We start from the raw sequence: 12,333 nt of genomic DNA on the forward strand, positions 1-12,333 counted from the left end.
ACGAAATCCCAGTAAAAATATTATAAAAGGTTTATTGAAACAGGTTAGCGCTTTCACCAAAAACGGCTTCTTCAGACCTATATACTGTAAACTAAACATCAATGCTTATATAGCGCTACTAGGCGGGAATTCATCAAATCTTAAAGAAGTATCACATCTAAAAGATATATCACATCTAAAAACTGCTAATACAAAAAATACATGTGAGCAGTACATATAAACATTCCCAAACATTTAAAACTCATATATCATTAAAATAGAATAAAAATATTAATAAAAATATTACAATAAGAATCAATGTTATCTGGTATACCCTCACCTATATAATTTCCTGGTCTTTAGGAAGGGTTTAACAGGGACCATGCCATTTAGGCCAGGTGGGACATCAGATCTTAATTTTATTATCCAGTTCGCCTCTCTGGTCTCCGTATAATTCTTAATATCACCACCTCTGGGTCCAGGTAAAATTGTTTCCACTATCAAAAACTTAAAAGTATGTGTGGGTCCTCTCTCAATAACGTGTCTGGCTAGAGCATTGGATTTCAAACCTATTCTAATGTTATAGGCATGCTCCCGTATCCTATCCCTGAACACCCTATTAGTCTTGCCAATGTAGTATGCTTGGCACTCCGTACAGGAAGCCAGGTAAACCACATTGGAAGTGAGGCAATTCCCATGTACTCTAAAAGTATATTCTCTGAGTGTGGTGGGGTGAATAAAAGTATTGTCCATATTAATGTAATCACAAAAATTACATTTATTGCACTTTTCTGTCCCATAGGACTCTATATTATGTTCTACTTTCTCTCCCTTAGGATAACATAATAGTCGTTTTAAATTTTTCTTGTTTTTATAGACAAATCTTGGTGCTTCCCCTACCACATTCATAAGTTCATGATCTACGGTTAGAACGCCCCAATGTTTCCTAATTACATCTTTGATTTTCGCTACATCACTAGTGTAGAAAATCGAGCAAGCTGCTCTTTCACCTCTACTTGTCTCATCACTATTTACTGAGGATTCCTCATTCGTGGATAATCTATGCACTGACCCATTATTAAAATAGGGGGCAGCACTGTGCTCTCTGAGAGTCGACGTATCTATAAGACCTCTCCTGATCTCATTAACAGAATAGCCTCTTGATATAAACCTGTTAGTCAATTCATTAATTTCATTAATATAACCTAATTCAGTTGGATTATATCTGGATATGCGAATTGCTTGTCCTTTCACCACGTTATGATATACATATCCCGGATGCATACTGGTTCTGTGTAATAGTGCATTTCTGTGGCACTTCTTTCTAAATACACCCGTATTAATTAGCCCATTGTCCAGTTTCTCTATATAAATATCCAAAAAAGGGAGTTTATTCTCGGAATACTCATATGTGAACTTGAGATATCTATTACTGGAATTCATGGCCTCTACAAACTGAATCAATTCTGTTGATGTACCTGTCCACACAAGGAACAGGTCATCTACAAAGCGTTTGTAGAACGGGACATTATTCTTAAAAAGGCACATCTGAAACAGTTGTTCATACTCCCATTCAGCCATGTACAGGTTGGCGTAGCTATTTGCACAAGACGTGCCCATAGCTACGCCATCCTTCTGTAAATAGAACCCACCTTCAAAGTAAAACATATTGGATTCAAGAACCAGCTCTAAAAAATACATTAAGAGCTCTATTCTGGATGATTGCATCTTAGAATTACGTTCCAAATAATTACTTAGTTTAAGAATACCATCAACGTTAGGAATTACTGTAAAGAGGGATTTCACATCTAGCGAAACTAAGAGAAAATTCCTTGTAGTATCAAAGTCTCTCAGAAACTCATTCAGTTCTAACAAAAATTGTTTCGTATCCCTCAAAATATAAGTGTTCCCATCCACTAATGGTCTAAGTTGTCTCTCATTATATCGATAGCGGTTCAGTTGACCACCCCTACCTGCTACTATTGGTCTAAATGGGGATTTTTCATATCCTTGTGTATTTTCGAGTCCGTGTAGGACAGGTATCAGTGGAGATTCAACATACATAAACTCAAATAGTTCTTTATCTATAATGTTGGCTTTATATAAATCTTCCAAGTTATTTTGTATATTATGGGCTATAGTATACGCCATCCTCTCTTCTATGTGTTCATAATAAGTATCATCAGCTAACATCCGTTGCATTCCTTCTATATATTGTACTCTGTCCATTACTACGATGCCTCCACCCTTGTCTGCTGGTTTAATTATCAAAGATTGATTATTCATCAAACAATTAAGTGACGCCCTCTGTTTAAAAGTTAGATTAAATTTATTCCTCGGTGTCTTGTTACCTCTATTGTCATATATCTTAGCTATATCATCTTCCACCAATCTACTATAAGCAGCTAACAATGGATGTAACGGTGGAGTGAACACACAAGGCTTCCTAAATTCTCTCTTAATATTACATCCATGATCTTTAAAGAATATCTTTAGAGATAGATTCCTGATATATAGCTTAAAGTCCCTGATAGTTTCTTCATGTATACTGGCATTAGTCGGAATGAATGTGAGGCCCTTATTCAGTACTACCATCTCATCTATAGTTAAGGGGCGCTTGGAAATGTTAAAAACTAATTGTTCTTCCTCCCTTCCCACATCTTTTTTATATTGTGATTTGTATATTTCTCCGGGGACAGCTTCCTTTTCTGTCTCCCCCGACTTGCTGAACGCATCCTTCCTTCTCTCCTGTCTAATCTGATGGGGAAAGGGTGTGCTATATTGTAGTCCTGTCCTCCTACTGTACTGTTATCTGTCTGGTTCATTCCATTTATACCTAGAAATGTACTAGCACCATTGGTCTTTCTACGAACTACTGGGGTATCTGCACTCTTATCCCCATTGCTTGTACCTTTTACACCAGTATTATGATTGCTATCATTGGTGTTAATATCATCAAAAGGAATAATATCATTAACCATTCCTTCATTAACAATGCAACCATTCCTGTAATTGTCATGGCTGATCTTATTAGCTTTTCCATTTAATGGTATGTTAGTCATGCTAACCTGGCCAGTGCTTACATTCCCCTTATCTACCCCAGGATCACATATATCTGTTGTAGAAGTATTCCTGGTAGGTTCTATGTTAGTAGCAATTTTATCTATGTTAGTAACATTTCTGTCCATTGGGAGTTGCTGCACAGGGATTCCTGAGTTCCCTCTATCATCCCTCGGCCAAGTAAAGATATTCCCTTTTCGGAAATCGTTAATATCTCTTCTTAATTTGGATCTTTTCTGATCCAAAAGGCATTTCTCATAATGAGAGACGCTATCTAACAGTGTATTGAAGTGTTCATCTAGGAACTTATCAGGATAGCGTTCATATAAATCACATTGTTGTTTAACCACTTCTTGTTTAAGTGTTTCTTCAAGTGGTGTAAAAAATTCATTGAGTAACTCCATATAGTTCAGGCTTACCTGGATGTTCAGCCTTTGCCACCGATAGAGTAACTCTGGATATAGCATGCCGGTCGTCGGCATTTTCAAGACCCTTAGCCCTCTGGGTATCACTTTCCGTTGCAAGCAGACATCAAAATGCTGTCTTTGGGTCTGCATTCATTTAAGCTTGAATAAATATCCCTCCAGTCGCTCCAGGCCAGCTCTCATTCCTTCACGATCAAACTGTTCAAAAACAGCGCCATCCGGCTCCTCAGGCTCAGCTTGGTACAAGTAGATTCCTGATATATAGCTTAAAGTCCCTGATAGTTTCTTCATGTATACTGGCATTAGTCGGAATGAATGTGAGGCCCTTATTCAGTACTACCATCTCATCTATAGTTAACGGGCGCTTGGAAATGTTAAAAACTAATTGTTCTTCCTCCCTTCCCACATCTTTTTTATATTTACCTCGTCGGAGCACTTATTGGATTACTTATACTCTTTTCATTATTGCCGGTGCACGGACGGGGACATGACCGACGCTACAGCTTTAAAGGAGGCTGAAGCTATTGAGCTTCCGTATACGGTGAGACGGGCCGAGATGACGACTGAGTCTGTGCGTTCCAATATACAGAAGTTTACGGAGATTGTTTCTGCAGCTTACAATCCATTAACTTTGTACCAAGCTGAGCCTGAGGAGCCGGATGGCGCTGTTTTTGAACAGTTTGATCGTGAAGGAATGAGAGCTGGCCTGGAGCGACTGGAGGGATATTTATTCAAGCTTAAATGAATGCAGACCCAAAGACAGCATTTTGATGTCTGCTTGCAACGGAAAGTGATACCCAGAGGGCTAAGGGTCTTGAAAATGCCGACGACCGGCATGCTATATCCAGAGTTACTCTATCGGTGGCAAAGGCTGAACATCCAGGTAAGCCTGAACTATATGGAGTTACTCAATGAATTTTTTACACCACTTGAAGAAACACTTAAACAAGAAGTGGTTAAACAACAATGTGATTTATATGAACGCTATCCTGATAAGTTCCTAGATGAACACTTCAATACACTGTTAGATAGCGTCTCTCATTATGAGAAATGCCTTTTGGATCAGAAAAGATCCAAATTAAGAAGAGATATTAACGATTTCCGAAAAGGGAATATCTTTACTTGGCCGAGGGATGATAGAGGGAACTCAGGAATCCCTGTGCAGCAACTCCCAATGGACAGAAATGTTACTAACATAGATAAAATTGCTACTAACATAGAACCTACCAGGAATACTTCTACAACAGATATATGTGATCCTGGGGTAGATAAGGGGAATGTAAGCACTGGCCAGGTTAGCATGACTAACATACCATTAAATGGAAAAGCTAATAAGATCAGCCATGACAATTACAGGAATGGTTGCATTGTTAATGAAGGAATGGTTAATGATATTATTCCTTTTGATGATATTAACACCAGTGATAGCAATCATAATACTGGTGTAAAAGGTACAAGCAATGGGGATAAGAGTGCAGATACCCCAGTAGTTCGTAGAAAGACCAATGGTGCTAGTACATTTCTAGGTATAAATGGAACGAACCAGACAGATAACAGTACAGTAGGAGGACAGGACTACAATATAGCACACCCTTTCCCCATCAGATTAGACAGGAGAGAAGGAAGGATGCGTTCAGCAAGTCGGGGGAGACAGAAAAGGAAGCTGTCCCCGGAGAAATATACAAATCACAATATAAAAAAGATGTGGGAAGGGAGGAAGAACAATTAGTTTTTAACATTTCCAAGCGCCCCTTAACTATAGATGAGATGGTAGTACTGAATAAGGGCCTCACATTCATTCTGACTAATGCCAGTATACATGAAGAAACTATCAGGGACTTTAAGCTATATATCAGGAATCTATCTCTAAAGATATTCTTTAAAGATCATGGATGTAATATTAAGAGAGAATTTAGGAAGCCTAGTGTGTTCACTCCACCGTTACATCCATTGTTAGCTGCTTATAGTAGATTGGTGGAAGATGATATAGCTAAGATATATGACAATAGAGGTAACAAGACACCGAGGAATAAATTTAATCTAACTTTTAAACAGAGGGCGTCACTTAATTGTTTGATGAATGATCAATCTTTGATAATTAAACCAGCAGACAAGGGTGGAGGCATCGTAGTAATGGACAGAGTACAATATATAGAAGGAATGCAACGGATGTTAGCTGATGATACTTATTATGAACACATAGAAGAGAGGATGGCGTATACTATAGCCCATAATATACAAAATAACTTGGAAGATTTATATAAAGCCAACATTATAGATAAAGAACTATTTGAGTTTATGTATGTTGAATCTCCACTGATACCTGTCCTACACGGACTCCCGAAAATACACAAGGATATGAAAAATCCCCCATTTAGACCAATAGTAGCAGGTAGGGGGTGGTCAACTGAACCGCTATCGATATACGTAGAGAGACAACTTAGACCATTAGTGGATGGGAACACTTATATTTTGAGGGATACGAAACAATTTTTGTTAGAACTGAATGAGTTTCTGAGAGACTTTGATACTACAAGGAATTTTCTCTTAGTTTCGCTAGATGTGAAATCCCTCTTTACAGTAATTCTTAACGTTGATGGTATTCTTAAACTAAGTAATTATTTGGAACGTAATTCTAAGATGCAATCATCCAGAATAGAGCTCTTAATGTATTTTTTAGAGCTGGTTCTTGAATCCAATGTGTTTTACTTTGAAGGTGGGTTCTATTTACAGAAGGATGGCGTAGCTATGGGCACGTCTTGTGCAAATAGCTACGCCAACCTGTACATGGCTGAATGGGAGTATGAACAACTGTTTCAGATGTGCCTTTTTAAGAATAATGTCCCATTCTACAAACACTTTGTAGATGACCTGTTCCTTGTGTGGACAGGTACATCAACAGAATTGACTCAGTTTGTAGAGGCCATGAATTCCAGTAATAGATATCTCAAGTTCACATATGAGTATTCCGAGAATAAACTCCCTTTTTTGGATATTTATATAGAGAAACTGGACAATGGGCTAATTAATACGGGTGTATTTAGAAAGAAGTGCCACAGAAATGCACTATTACACAGAACCAGTATGCATCCGGGATATGTATATCATAACGTGGTGAAAGGACAAGCAATTCGCATATCCAGATATAATCCAACTGAATTAGGTTATATTAATGAAATTAATGAATTGACTAACAGGTTTATATCAAGAGGCTATTCTGTTAATGAGATCAGGAGAGGTCTTATAGATATGTCGACTCTCAGAGAGCACAGTGCTGCCCCCTATTTTAATAATGGGTCAGTGCATAGATTATCCACGAATGAGGAATCCTCAGTAAATAGTGATGAGACAAGTAGAGGTGAAAGAGCAGCTTGCTCGATTTTCTACACTAGTGATGTAGCGAAAATCAAAGATGTAATTAGGAAACATTGGGGCGTTCTAACCGTAGATCATGAACTTATGAATGTGGTAGGGGAAGCACCAAGATTTGTCTATAAAAACAAGAAAAATTTAAAACGACTATTATGTTATCCTAAGGGAGAGAAAGTAGAACATAATATAGAGTCCTATGGGACAGAAAAGTGCAATAAATGTAATTTTTGTGATTACATTAATATGGACAATACTTTTATTCACCCCACCACACTCAGAGAATATACTTTTAGAGTACATGGAATTGCCTCACTTCCAATGTGGTTTACCTGGCTTCCTGTACGGAGTGCCAAGCATACTACATTGGCAAGACTAATAGGGTGTTCAGGGATAGGATACGGGAGCATGCCTATAACATTAGAATAGGTTTGAAATCCAATGCTCTAGCCAGACACGTTATTGAGAGAGGACCCACACATACTTTTAAGTTTTTGATAGTGGAAACAATTTTACCTGGACCCAGAGGTGGTGATATTAAGAATTATACGGAGACCAGAGAGGCGAACTGGATAATAAAATTAAGATCTGATGTCCCACCTGGCCTAAATGGCATGGTCCTTGTTAAACCCTTCCTAAAGACCAGGAAATTATATAGGTGAGGGTATACCAGATAACATTGATTCTTATTGTAATATTTTTATTAATATTTTTATTCTATTTTAATGATATATGAGTTTTTAAATGTTTGGGAATGTTTATATGTACTGCTCACATGTATTTTTTGTATTAGCAGTTTTTAGATGTGATATATCTTTTAGATGTGATACTTCTTTAAGATTTGATGAATTCCCGCCTAGTAGCGCTATATAAGCATTGATGTTTAGTTTACAGTATATAGGTCTGAAGAAGCCGTTTTTGGTGAAAGCGCTAACCTGTTTCAATAAACCTTTTATAATATTTTTACTTGGATTTCGTTCTTTGGAAGTGATTCGAAATTTGAAACAGTTGGTTATATGCTGGATTTGCCTTTGTTGGTCTTTGGTTTGCTGCCCTTGTTCCTATTTACATAATTTATATTCAGCTTTATAAAAGTACCAAGTAACATGCTGAAAGTAGCAATCTCTGTGATACCCCCACTTGTAAAAATATTTCTTATCCAAAAAAGACCTGCTGCCTGACAACAACTATTTACTTGTTTCATGGGAAAACATGATCAAAGTAAAAGATCAACAGCAAACAAGAAACAAGCTCAAGATAAATTGCTTAAAGGATTACTGCACAGGTTATGGACCACACATGATAGATTGACATTCTGTTTAGTTTATGGGTAAAGACTGCTAAGATGACTGCAAGTCTCCAACAAAGGTAGTGAGCTTCTTAAAATACTGTAATCCTGTCCTTTATTACAAATACCGTCATATGCATTTCAATACGCAAGGCTTATACATTATCTAGTTATGTAAGTATTCTCTGCATGGCAACCACAAAAAGGCTTTTAATGTTGGTAATTCTTTAACAGTATGCTTATTATAGCTTACTTGCATCTTACAATCTCAGACAAGCTTACCTGATGGTCATTAAAGCATTGCTACTTAAACACAGACCGGCAGACACTTTCTGAATAATAAGAAGCATAAATCAACAGTATAAAAATATGACAAAAAAAAGAACATTCTGCAAAATCAAGCAAGAACAGATGAAAACCCACTATAGTACTTGTGTCTACCTTGGATGGGGGGGGGGTACTCTGCACACTTACACTGCATAACTGCTCCGTGCCTTGCTTTGGCACATCCAGAGTCACTACATGGGGGAGTGGGGTACAACAAGTATGTCACAATTTGAAATGTCTCTGGATGACTGTGATGGCCCAGACACATTTATCATACCTCTCAACCTCAGAGCAAGAAATCTGGACAAAGCCATACATAGAAGTGAGACAAAGGCCCAAAAATAAGGACAATATTTAAATATTGCTCTTATTAACTTTCTAATAGAATAGTAGGTCTTGTATTAGTATGAATTTTATGAAGGGTATGAAATCTGAAACTCAAATGTCTGTCATTATTTTCTAACTTCAGTCTTTAATGATTTGCCACTAATTTGCCAGAAAACCATAATTTTATGAAAAATGGACCAAAAATGTGATGCAAAAATATAAAATAGCCACACAATACAGCTGGGAACCTGTCAAAGAAGGGATACTTGAAATCTGGACAAGGCCAAATATATTGGGGAACATACAAACAGTACTAAAAATTGCTTTTGTATAAACTTAGTTAATAGAATAATAGGTCTTGCTTTAGCATGTATTTTTCTGAATTTTATGAAGTCTGAAATTCAATATCTGTCATTATTTAGTGACTTAATTCTTAAATGATTTGCCAGAAAACCATAAATTTTATGAGGAACAAACCAAAAATAAGAAGCAAAAATCTATTCATTCTGTGAATATCTGCATCGTTGAGAGGTATAGTTCAGCATGGGCTGTCTGAGTTTGCCGCCCTTCCCCCTCACAAAATCATGGTTGAATGGAACCTTCCCCCTGCAGCCATTCCAGTGTTCCATTACTTAGCTATTTTGCCCCATTTACCATAAACACTGTAATGTGCATACTTGCTTTACTTCTACAATGATTTGGATTTCATTTGAAAGTTTTATTTTGCTTTTTACAGCACAAACACTAAGACATCTGCTAAACAAAGCAATGCAGTCTCACAATGAAAATAGACTTAGCATTAAAACTTCTCTGCCCTTGAAACTAACATTCATTGAAACAGCATTGAAATCCACATTCAAAGAAAATACATTTGGCTAGTATAAAGATTAACTTTGGGCTGTTTTCAAATGATAGGCCCCTTGCACACAAAACATACATGTGTTGTATGAATCCAGCTAAAAATGCCAGCACACAGATCAATCAAATTAGCTACTTTTGAGGATGGAGCCATTAATATCACACCAGCAACAGCTTAATGAACTGATAGCTTTTTATACAAATCTAATACAGGTGCTTTAACTGTATTCAGGTGCCTCATCCCACTAACTTGTCTGGTAGAAGTGCACTGCATACTCTCCGGTTTCCTAACCTGTGAAGAATTTGGCATACAAAATAAACCTCAGTATTCCAAAAGAGCTCTTATTATGATCCCTACTAGTAAAGCATCATCATAAAATATTATTGATTAACCTATAACACATTCTCAATAAAACATTTACACAAACATCATATTTTAATTTTTTATCTGCCAATACCCCCAAAATCTCTGATATGGTTAACACTGAGCAAAAACAAGTTGCCAATAGAATATGGGCAAGCATTATTTTTGGTACTTAGATGCAACACAAAATATTTGTTGGCATTAAACTTCATATTCAGTTTAGAGGTATTAGATAGATTCTGGTGTTGCATTGGTTTTCATTTGTATTTAGTTTAGGATGGCTATAATTATTTCAGTGTTATCAAATACTAAAATAAGTTCTTGAAAATGGGAAGCCCGCATGATTATGATTTGGTATAGCTACACCTCCTGCATGTTTTGATGTCCAGTCTTGCCTATTTATGTTATAATCTGGTGTGATGCTGTCATTATCCTTGATAGCTGGTATTGGTCAAGTTTTTTTCATATTAGGTGCAGACTTTTCTGTAGCTATGCAGGAGAAGAATACTTTGAAAGGGAAGCAGAACAGTTGTGGTACTTAACTCTAGAAGGCAAAATATATCTGCAGGCTTAGGTACTTCAGTTATACTACAAGTCTAAATTTGGTGGCACCTACAATCAGAACAGAAATCCACCAGGATGAGGACTACAAGCAATATCTGTGTGTTAAAGCAGAGCATGGCAGCGTTTCTCTCAAGGTCATACGAAAAACTACAGGCCAATCAAAGACTAATGCATGGTAACCATATATCCTCCCTCCCCCACCCCTTCCCTACACATATTCATCTTTGGGGGGAAAAATAAAAATATACCTTAAAAAGAGTAATTTGCCAACAGCTACATGCTTGCTAAGGTGTTTACAATCCTAGACATCTTTCTTCTGTATGTTAGCCAAGTCTGTATGCATGCCTCTGTACAGATAAGAGATTAATTATAATTTTTATATACATTTACAGTGCAAAGCAGACACCTACCTCAGTTTAATTCTGTTAAAAAGGTGACTGTCACTGTCCGACTCCATCACGAAGAAAGTTAAGTCTCTCTCTGTCACTTGGAGACTGCTAAGCAAACCACCAGCAGCAAGGCAAGGCAACATCAACACTGCAGGCAAACAAGCCAAAAAAAACAAAGTTGTTTGTTTCTTTAACTAGTTTTACTAACCGCACGACCGGTCCGAGCTCCGTAACACACGTAATCAAAGTACTGTATCACATGCTATTACTACTGATCTGATTTGTTTCTCGCTCTCTTTTTCAAGAAGAGAGCGAGAACCAATCAGTAGCCATCCAGCCGTCCACATCACGTACGTGACTGTGGACGTGGCAGTCCGACCCCCCTTCTACTTTTTTGTGCGGCTAAACCGCCTAGAATTCTGGGCATCACACTGATGTCTTCTCATTAATCTAGACTGCTTTGTCAGCAGTCTGGCAAATTTAAAGAAGAAAGTAAAAGCTAAATAAAAAAAAAAAAAATGGAACTCGATGAGCATGCACAGTTCAAGTTCCGGGACTTTGCGAGTCGGTCGGACTTGAGTCGCTAGAACAGTGGAGCGCAACAATAAACAAAATATTTAAATACACTGTTTTAGTGAATAGAAAATAAATGTTCAAACTCTTTTTTGCTAGGAGGGCTGGCACGAGCCGCCACTGATAAAACTTATACTGTTGATGTATCTTGTATTTTTGATCCATTTTGTCAGCATATATTTTTTAACACCACATAGACAACCTAAGTATGAGACCGTGGTGGTGCAGTAGTTAGCATTATTGCTTCATAGCAAAAGGTTCTCCCATTCGATTCTTGTCTGGAGCACCTTCTGTGTGGAGTCTGCAAATCCTCCCTGTGGTCAAGTGAGTTTTAAAAACTTGCAGGTAGGTACGTGTCTGTGTGCATGTGGCTTCTGTGAAGGTTAGGCCCCAGGCTGGCAACTCAGCACTGTAAAAAACTCCACTGCCAATCAGTCTGCAGACTGGTGATACACTGTGGCGACCCCTAACTGGGAAAAAACAAAAGACAAGACATGCACAACATGAGACACATAACTCTCCTAAACAGTGTGCCACTCAGCCAAAGCCCTTAAGGCAAAATAGCATGCCCAGCACACTAGTCATAGGTGACTCAATAGTAAGGCACACTGATGTCCCACTCACTAGGTTGAATAAGGAAAAAGTAACAGACAGCTGCCTGTCAGGTGCTAGGATCCACCATATAACGCATGCACTCAGGTCCCTCAACAACAGGTACAAATATGATTCTGTCATTGTACATGTGGGTGTGAATGACCTGAGATATACCTCCCTGGACTACATGAAAAGAGACATGGAGGAGCTCTTGGA

Source organism: Protopterus annectens, chromosome 9.part0, assembly GCF_019279795.1.
Source record: "Protopterus annectens isolate FY-2018-M chromosome 9.part0, PAN1.0, whole genome shotgun sequence".
NCBI lineage: Eukaryota > Metazoa > Chordata > Ceratodontiformes > Protopteridae > Protopterus > Protopterus annectens.